The sequence below is a fragment of the Gymnoscopelus braueri genome (assembly GCF_963280865.1).
Source record: "Gymnoscopelus braueri genome assembly, chromosome: 15".
NCBI lineage: Eukaryota > Metazoa > Chordata > Actinopteri > Myctophiformes > Myctophidae > Gymnoscopelus > Gymnoscopelus braueri.
Window position 1 is genome coordinate 36,086,571 of NC_137620.1, and position 10,000 is coordinate 36,096,570.

The window sequence follows — 10,000 nt, forward strand, 5'->3', positions numbered from 1 at the left end:
TTTTTTGAGGTGTGTGTGTGTGTGTGTGTGTGTGTGTGTGTGTGTGTGTGTGTGTGTGTGTGTGTGTGTGTGTGTGTGTGTGTGTGTGTGTGTGTGTGTGTGTGTGTGTGTGTGTGTGTGTGTGTGTGTGTGTGTGTGTGTGTGTGTGTGATCGTCCCACGGTCCCCAATCATTCATTCATAATTTTGTTTGCAGACAGTTGCTGGCATTGTGTGAATTATGGACGGAAGGAGGGAGAGAGTGAAAAATAGATAGGAGGGAGAGAGAGAGAAAGAGAGGGATGAGAGAAGGAAGGATGGATGATGACAGATGAGAGGAACACGCACGCACAACTCATGTGAAAACAACAAAGCAATTACAGGTGTGTGTGTGTGTGTGTGTGTGTGTGTGTGTGTGTGTGTGTGTGTGTGTGATAAGATGACATCAAAGGCAGAAACCCCAGCTGGCTCTTAGCTCACCCACACTGGCTTCATTTAGGTTATCTACAGTACATGCCCCTCGTGTGTGTGTTTGCGTGTGTGTTTGCATAGTTTGCATATCGTTGCTGTTGGGCAGAAACCTCTTATCTCCTTCCATATCCTAAGTTTTTGTTTTGGACATGTGAGGTTTCCACTGGACAGAGATGATAATGTGTGTGTGTGTATATATATGTGTGAGAGAGAGAGAGTTTGCATTTGTGCGTGTGTTTATTCTATCTGTGTTGTTTGGCTGGTTTTTGGAACCCAGCTGCAAAGGCTTTTCTCCATCTTCCATTGTGCAAACACACACACGCACGCACACACACACACACACACACACACACACACACACACACACACACACACACACACACACACACACACACACACACACACACACACACACACACACACACACACACACACACACACACACACACACACACGGCTAGTAGGCAGTGGTGGAAAAAGTACTCCAATGTTTTACTTAAGTAAAAGTATCAATACTGCAATGTAGAAGTACTCCGTTACAAGTAAAAGCCTGGAATTCAAAGTACAAAAGTATTGGTATCAAAATGTACTTAAAGTACCAAAAGTAAAAGTACTAAAATGTTTGAAAATAGCAGATCTACAAGCTCACAACGCGTCGCGATGCGACGCGTTGTGAGCTTGCAGATCGGCTATTTTCAAATAGCCTAGGTATAGAACAGGACTTAAGTGGTTAATGTATGTCTTATAATATAATACTTTATATCTGCAAAGTAACTAAAGTTTTCAAATAATTGTAGTGGAGTACAAGTATAATATTTGCCTCTGAGATGTAGTGGAGTAGAAGTAAAAGTACTGGAAATTGGAAATACTCCAGTAAAGTACAAATACCTCAAAATTTTACATAAGTACAGTACTTAAGTAAATTTACTTAGTTACTTTACACCACTGCTAGTAGGTACACAGCCAAACACATATCTGTCCATTTTTATACTCGCACTCAGTGGTGACATTTTTACCAAAGTTATAATAGCAATACCACAATGTAGAAATACTCTGTCACAAGTAAACGTCCTGTATTCAAAGATTTACTTTTGTAAAAGCACAAAAGTATATCGGCATCAAAATATACTTGAAGGATACCAGAAGTAAAAGCGACGCGTTGTGAGCCGATTCTACAAATGTCTTCTAAATCCTAACAGTTTTCTGAAACACTTCTGTTGCTATAATATCAGTGGTTCTCAAACTTTTTCATGTATTATATATATACATATATATATATTATATATATTATATATACATATATTGTATTTGACGTGGACTTCCAGGGACCCCCCAGAAGCAAAGATTTGAGTTACGAATGTTCGCTTAAAAATATATATATTCAAAGATTTGCACACATTTTCATGATCATGAGAATAGCCAAAGTATACAATAATGGTTAACCCATTAATACCTGGAACTGTGTCATTTTTATATTTGAGCTAAAAAGCATTATTTTACACTTTAGGCTATTCAAAAATAGCAGATATACAAGCTCATAGCGCGGCACCGAGTGCCGCGCTACGAGCTTGTATATCTGCTATTTTTTTTAAATCATGAAAATGTGTGCAAATCTTTGAACATAATATATTTTTAAAGCGAACATTTTTAACTCAAATCGTTGCTTCTGGGGGGTCCCTGGAACAAAATATTTTGATGGGGGTCCGCGGCCAAATACATATAATTTTGGGGGTCCTTGACATGAAAAAGATTGAGCACCACTGATATAGAAACATAAGTTTTTCAGAATATTGTTGAGATTTAGGAGACATGTAGAATCGGCTTCAGGTCTCAATGGGTTAAAGTGGTTCAAATCTAAAATTACAGATGCTTTCCCGGTCTTAACCCTTTAAGACCGGGAACGCATCTGTGTCATTTTGAGATTTCACCGAGTGCCGCGCTACGAGCTTGTAGATCTGCTGCTATTTTTTTTTTTAATGGTGAAAATGTGTGCAAATCTTTAAGTTTGAATATATATATACTTTTTTTAAGCGAAAGTTTTTAACTCAAATCTTTGCTTCTGGGGATTTTACAAATGTCTTCTAAATCCTAACAGTTTTTTTCCCCTAAAGTCTTCTTTTTTTTTTTTTTTTTACTTATGTTGCTATATTTTCAATGGTTTTCAAACTTTTTTCATGTCAAGGACCCCCTAAATAATATGTATTTGTCCGCGGACCCCCTCCCATCTAAAAATATTTGGTTCCAGGGACCCCCAGAAGCAAAGATTTGAGTTAAAAATTATTTGCACAAATTTTCAAGATTTTTCTAAAAATAGCAGATCTACAAGCTCATAGCGCGGCACTCTGTGCCGCGCTATGAGCTTGTAGATCTGCTATTTTTGAATAGCCAAAGAAATCTTAAAAATAACACTGTCAGTCATAGACTGTTCAAAGATTGCGTTGCCGTCGGGTATGTTTTATGTTTGTTAATGAATAGACCTACTTTTCATACTACAGTGTCACACAAAAGAAGCAAAAAAAACTTTGAAAGTATAACGTTATATTATGTCAGTCATTATCTGCCCCGTGCATTTTGTTTCTAAGCGGCAAACAGAATTTATATATTTTTTATTTATAATGTTCAAATTTTCAATGCCAAAAACACAATTAAATGGTTTATCTCAATTATTTGTGTGACAATTAATCATCAAGTAAAATGTCATTATCGTGACGGCCCGAAGTATAATGTGTAATTTAGACATTGTCATTCGGTATGCATTGATTGATAGGGCACACCTGTGTTCCATTGGGTTTGATTGCATCATGACAGGAATGTAGTGCACTAAAGCCCTTTGAATAAACAACGCTATATAAATGCACCCATTTACCATTCATAATCAACAGCTGATTATTTTTTTCTTTTCTTCTTCTTAAACTCATTCAATCCCGGAACGCATCTCTGTCATTTTAGATGTCTTTGGCTATTCAAAAATAGCATATACAAGCCTAAAAATAGCATATACAAGCTTATTTTTTTTTAAGCGGACATTTGTATCTCAAATCTTTGCTTCTGGGGGTCTAAATATTTGACAAATGTTCGCTTTGAAAAATATATATTCCAAGATGTGCACAAATTGTCACGATTCTAAAAAAAAAAATTGCAGATCTACGAGCTCATAGCGCGGCACTCGGTGCCGTGCTATGAGCTTGTATATCTGCTATTTTTGAATAGCCAAAGAAATCTTAAAATGACACGAATGATGCTTTCCTGGTCTTAAAGGGTTAAAAGGTATTTGGGGGGGCATTTTTAAGCCTTTATAGACAGCGATAATGGAGAGAGAGAGAGACAGGAAATGATTTTGCCACAATGTAAAAAAAAAAAGCCACAAAAATAAAACTATTCCTGGTATTTAATTTGGGGGAAAGTGAAAAGGCTGTATTCATGTTATATTAGCCCTGACGCACATTCTCTTAACCCACTAAGACCTGGAACGCATCTGTGTCACTTTAGATTTCCTTGGCTATTCAAAAATAGCAGATATACAAGCTCATAGCGCGGCACTCGGTGCCGCGCTACGAGCTTGTAGATCTGCTATTTTTGAAAAATCGTAAACATTTTTTTTAATAAAATAAAATAAAAACTGCTAGGATTTAGAAAACATTTTTAAGAATCGCCTCAGGTCTTAAAGGGTTAACAGCACAGCGCACATCAATAGGTCACGATGCCAGTGAGGGGAAATGGGCGTGAAAATAGTTTTAGTCAAATGAAGTGTGACAGAGCAAAACATTTACAACACAGAGTCCACCACGGCTGAGTCCACCCAGAAATATGTTGTTTAGATGAAACAGTGTGTGAAAAGCGAGGCGGTCTGAATGTTGTGTCTTCACATTCACACGTGCGCGCGCGTGTGTGTGTGTGTGTGTGTGTGTGTGTGTGTGTGTGTGTGTGTGTGTGTGTGTGTGTGTGTGTGTGTGTGTGTGTGTGTGTGTGTGTGTGTGTGTGTGTGTGTGTGTGTGTGTGTGTGTGTGTGTGTGTCCGCTTATCCGACACAGGGGCTGTGTACAGGATGTTTAAACAAGACAAAACACACACACACACACACACACACACACACACACACACACACACACACACACACACACACACACACACACACACACGCACACAGATGTTCACATGTGCACACATAGTTTGTTGTGTTTGAAATGGTCATGCTGTGTGTGGTCATTTTATTGGAAAAGAAGTCCCCCTCCATTCTCTCTCCCCCCTCTGTCTGTCTCTCTCTTTCTGTCTCTCGCCCTGTCTCTGTCTCGCCCCCCTCTCCTCCCTCCCTCCATCCCTCTCTCTCTCTCTCTCTCTCTCTCTCCCTCTCTCTCTCCCAATCTCCCCATTTCTCTCCCTGACTCTACCCCCCCCCTCCCTCTCTGCATCAACTCACTGCTGTGCAGTGGTATAAAAATAGACCAGTTTCAATAATACACAGACAGAGAGAGAGAGAGAGAGAGAGAGAGTCACACACACGCACACACATGCTGATGTTTCTGAGGAATAGGAGTACGCATCCTTAGCTAAAGTGTCCTTTCTCTCTCTCTCTTTTCTCCTCTGCTATTTCCGCTTCTCTCGTTCCTCCTTGGGTTTTTCTTGGAGAGCAGAAGCACCGCAGTAGCGCACGGCGGCGCTGGCACCACTGGCACGTCCCGGTTCTCCGGTGTCCCCCCTGGAGAGAGGAGTGGAGAGGAGAGGAGAGGAGAGGAGAGGAGAGGAGAGGAGAGGAGAGGAGAGGAGAGGAGAGCGGGACACAGTCGCAGCTCAGAGGAGGAGCCCGAAGAGGAGAGGAGGACAGGAGACGGACAGCGAGGTAAGACACTGTGTGGACTGTGTGGAGAGACTGAGGCGGATGGAAGCGAAGGGAGAGATCGCTTGAGGAGGAGAGGATGGAGAGGAGAGGATGGGAGAGGAGAGAGGAGATGAGGATGTTGGTTTTAATAAGTATAAGTTGCATCAGCGGCGGCACGTGTGTTTGTTTGGATTGGAGCGGCTTGTGTGTGTGTGTGTGTGTGTGTGTGTGTGTGTTGTGTGTACGTGTGTGCGCGCGTTTGCGTACGTTTGCGTGTCACAGGCACACGTGTTCAATGTTTATTGTGGAGCACATTACTGCGCTTTTTTTTGCGAACGGATATTTTAAGGTTTCCGATATTAGACCAAGGTGAAATACTTGTAATACAGTCTGTCTGTCTTCAGCCCCTTGCTCCCTTTTTATCTGTCAGCATTCAGACCACTTAAAGCCCTCTTTTATACTTTGGTTGTGATGTTGTAGTACTGCTGCTTTCGTCAGATTTAGAAAATGTTTGAAATTGTAAAACATTTAAAAGTATATGCGCTCCATGTAGTTAGTGTCTGCCTGCCTTTTTCCAATCTGTCTGTCTGTCTGTCTGTCTGTCTGTCTGTCTGTCTGTCTGTCTGTCTGTTAGTCTATAATGGTTCCTGTCTGTCTGTCTGTCTGTCTGTCTGTCTGTCTGTCTGTCTGTCTGTCTGTCTGTCTGTCTGTCTGTCTGTCTGTCTGTCTGTCTGTCTGTCTGTCTGTCTGTCTGTCTGTCTGTAATGGTTCCTCTGTTTGTCTGTCAGGTAGCTTTAGGTCAGAGGAGGGGATGATACTTACTCTGAAGGGATGAATGACTGTGCATCTCTCTCTCTCTCTCTCTCTCTCTCTCTCTCTCTCTCTCTCTCTCTCTCTCTCTCTCTCTCTCTCTCTAAGTGTCTAGTCTGGTCTAAAGTGATTGAAGGCAGATTGAAGGGCTTGGCTCACAAAGTGCTTGACATACAGAGTGATGCACGTCATTCACCCTCAACTGTATCCTGGTGCAAAGGAATGAGACAGACAGAGAGAGAGAGAGGAAGAGAGAGGGAGAGTCAATGAATGAGCCTCATGACTTTTCTGTAATGTGTGTATATGTGCTATCATGTGTGTTTCTTATGTGTGTAAGTGATGCGTTTGTGAGCAAATCTTTGCATTATGTTTGTCCCTTAGCGTGTGTTTATCATGTTTGTCCGTCTTGCGTGTGTGCATGCGTGTCATACTGTGTGTGTGTGTGTATGTGTGTGTGCGTGTGCGTGTGTAAGTGTAGCTGATGCCTGTTTTCCATACAGCAAGATGACAGCTCCAGCTTATTCTGACTGTGATCACTGTCGACTTCTCATCATCCAGCCTTGCACGTGGCTGATAATGAAGAGAGACAGAGAGAGAGAGAAGAGGGGAGAGAGAGAGAGAACGAGGACAGAGGGGGAGCGGGGGAGAGCGAGAGAGACGGAGGGAGGGAGAGAGAGAGAATGAGGACAGGGGGGGGGGGAGCGAGAGAGAGGAGAGAGAGACGGGGGGGAGAGAGAGAGAGAACGAGGAGAGAGGGGGAGAGAGAGAGAACGAGGACGGGGGGGGGGGGGGGGAGCGAGGAGAGGAGAGGGGGGGGGTGAGAGAGCAAGAGAGAGAAGAGAGAGACGGAGGGAGAGAGAGAACTGATTTCCACCCTGTATCGTATGCAACTTGGACGGCAGTGAGTCGACAGTGCAGCAATCACACTGCTCAGCTCTCAAGGCTCTGTCGCATGCCTGCCTGCCTCGGTTTCAAGTGATGTCATTCTATTCCATAATGCAAATAGAGAATAGAATAGAAGAAATAAAAAATTCTGGTAATTGTCTATCTTTTATTACAATAAAGGCCAGTCCACACACTAACGCAACTCCTTGCAACAAAACCGCTTTAGAGACCATTGCAGCGGTGTGGACTGACCAGTTGCAGTTGCAGACTGGTGCCATTTGCGGGATAATGGTTGCAGGGAGTTGCAGTTGCAAGGAATTGCACTGGTGTGGCCTTTTAGACATGTAACACGTACTGTACGTAATAGGTAATAATAACTAAAGGACATTTTCTCTTAGTTTTGAACACACACTGTCGTTAGTTAGTTATAGCTTTGTTGATCATCTTGGCATGCCTCATTTATGTGTCATGAAAGACTTCCACAAAGACCGGTGCATCCTCACTCCTGGCTCCTCCAGATGCATTTGAGGAATTGAGATTAGAATAATCTTCACTCTTAACGGCGTGTGTCTGTTAGTGCTGGAGTTTGTGAATGTCACTTTTTTTGCAACGAGGCTCATTTGCATTTGAGTGAGTTTTGCACCAAATGTATTTGCACATTACCTAGAGCAGGGGTCTTCAACGTTTTTTCCCTCTACACCTATACCTTTTTGCCAAAATAGCCTGACCTACAAGTTCTTGTAGCTATTTTTTGGTAAAGTTTTCCTAAGAAAAGGGATGCTAGGGTTAAAAAAAACTGATCACCACAAAGATTTGGGTGACCCCCCCTGTAGTAACTCTGAGGACCCCCTAGGGGTCCCGGACCCCCTGTTGAAGACCCCTGATCTAGAGTTGTTTTGGTCTTTGTTCGCATGGTTTAAAGCTACGCAATCCTTTATGTGTATTCAGCCCTGATACTAGTGTACAAATTAACATGGAAATGCTTCATTTCTGCTCTGTCTCATGACGGTGTTGCGTGCCTAAAATAGCCGATCTACAAGCTCACAACGCATCGCAGCGTGAGCTTGTAGATCGGCTATTTTCAGGGTGCCACACCATTGTGTGACAAAGTATAAATCCGGCTCTGGATTTTACTGTAGCCACTCTATCTCTCAATTTAATTTAATTTGTCAATCTCTTCCTCACTGCTTCTCTCTCTCTCTCTATCTCTCTCTCTCTCTCTCTCTCTCTCTCTCTCTCTCCCCCCTCGTCATGTGACTGACCTAGCAGACGATGACCTCATCAATAAGGGCTTCATTTAGGGGGGGGCAGGGTGGGGACCCTGCGGGGTCAGAGGTGTGTGTGTGTGTGTGTGTGTGTGTTGTGTGTGTGTGTGTGTGTGTGTGTGTGTGTGTGTGTGTGTGTGTGTGTGTGTGTGTGTGTGTGTGTGTGTGTGTGTGTGTGTGTGTGTGTGTGTGTGTGTGTGTGTGTGTGTGTGTGTGTGTGTGTGGACCTCCGATGGGGCCCCTAGAAGATCCCGATTAGGGCCGTGGGGATGGGTGGGTGGGCTGGTGGTGGGGGGCTGGGGTCATAGAGGTTAGGGAGGGGGATGGAGGAGGGGGTTACTCTTCCGCCATCTTGGGTTTCTGTCTATTGACTGGCCTGGCCAAGATACTGTAGCTCATGTAACCGTGTGTGTGTGTGTGTGTGTGTGTCCATTGTTCTTGCTTGAAGCAATCACGCAGGTGCACAGGACAATCACATACTCTCATCTCTCTCTCTCTCTCTCTCTCATCCTCTCTCTCTCTCTCTCTCTCTCTCTCTCTCTCTCTCTCTCTCTCTCTCTCTCTCTCTCTCTCTCTCTCCTCCTCCCTACACTGTCCTCCTCCTCCCTATCTGCCCTCCCCTCTTTCTTCCTGTCTCCGCTCTGTCATCTCGCTCTATCTCCTCATCCTTTCATCCACTACGCCTCCCTCTTTCTCTCTCTCTCTCTCTCTCTCTCTCTCTCTCTCTCTCTCTCTCTCTCTCTCTCTCTCTCATCTCTTTCCTTTTTTTTCTCCTCTCCTCCGGTTAGGCAGAGAGAGGAGGAGGAGGAGGAGGAGGTGAAGTATTAGACCCTCTGTCTGGAGCCAGAGGTAACCTTATAGCTCAACAGAGAGAGAGAGAGAGAGAGAGAGAGAGAGAGAGAGAAATGGGGTGGGTAAACTTGGGGGTTGGGGGGGGTAATATGAGCTTCAGTGATTGTACATTCAACACAGAGGTCATTTTTGTAGACACTGGATATCAGTGTGCACGCGTACACACACACACAACACACACACACACACACACACACGCACACACACACACACACACACACACACACACACACACACACACACACACACCCCACACACACAAACACACACACACTGTATGAGGAGCACAAAACATCCACCCTTCGCTACACTGTAGTGATACAATGCACACACACACACACACACACACACACACACACACACACACACACACACACACACACACACACACACACACACACACACACACTGTAGTGTATACACAAGAGAGAAGCACAAAGCCTCAACCCATCACTACACTGTATTGAAGACACACACACACACACACGCGCGCGCATGCGTTTGATAAACATATTGTCTTTCTCATTATCGATGATGTAATCCCGAGGCAACGTCGCCACGGCGACGATGATGGTGCCCTCGGAAGCCGAGTGTGTGTGTGTGTGTGTGTCTGGGGTTTTTGTGGCTGATTGCATTGTCTCTGAGAATGGAGCATAGCCAGCACTGTGCCCCGGGCTGTCAAACACACACACACACACACACACACACACACACACACACACACACACACACACACACATACACACACACACACACACAGATAAAGGAATTGGAGAGAGGGAGGATGAGAATATGGGGTGCCTGCATGGTGGCTCAGCCAGTTCAGTGCACAGAGTAGACCATGTGCCGGTTCAAATCCGACTCCCGCCATGTTTTGCACGTCTCTCCCTTCTCTCTCTGCCCTCGATTTCCTGTCTCTCTGT

General features: G+C 44.0%; 1 protein-coding gene and 1 long non-coding RNA gene across 6 annotated transcripts in view; both read left to right on the forward strand.

The window, feature by feature from the left end:
- The window catches only part of LOC308101978, a 58,509-nt gene extending 53,342 nt beyond the window's left edge, over positions 1–5,167 (forward strand). The window contains exon 4 of the long non-coding RNA XR_013934594.1: positions 5,081–5,167. This is a non-coding gene — a long non-coding RNA (uncharacterized lncRNA). The remainder of the gene's footprint in view (positions 1–5,080) is intronic.
- Positions 5,166–10,000, forward strand: part of kdm6ba (lysine (K)-specific demethylase 6B, a) — a 137,679-nt gene continuing 132,844 nt past the window's right edge. For all 5 annotated transcript variants that reach the window (XM_080451538.1, XM_080451543.1, XM_080451542.1 and 2 more), the window contains exon 1: positions 5,166–5,286. The gene's annotated coding sequence lies outside the window, so the exon portion shown is untranslated. The remainder of the gene's footprint in view (positions 5,287–10,000) is intronic.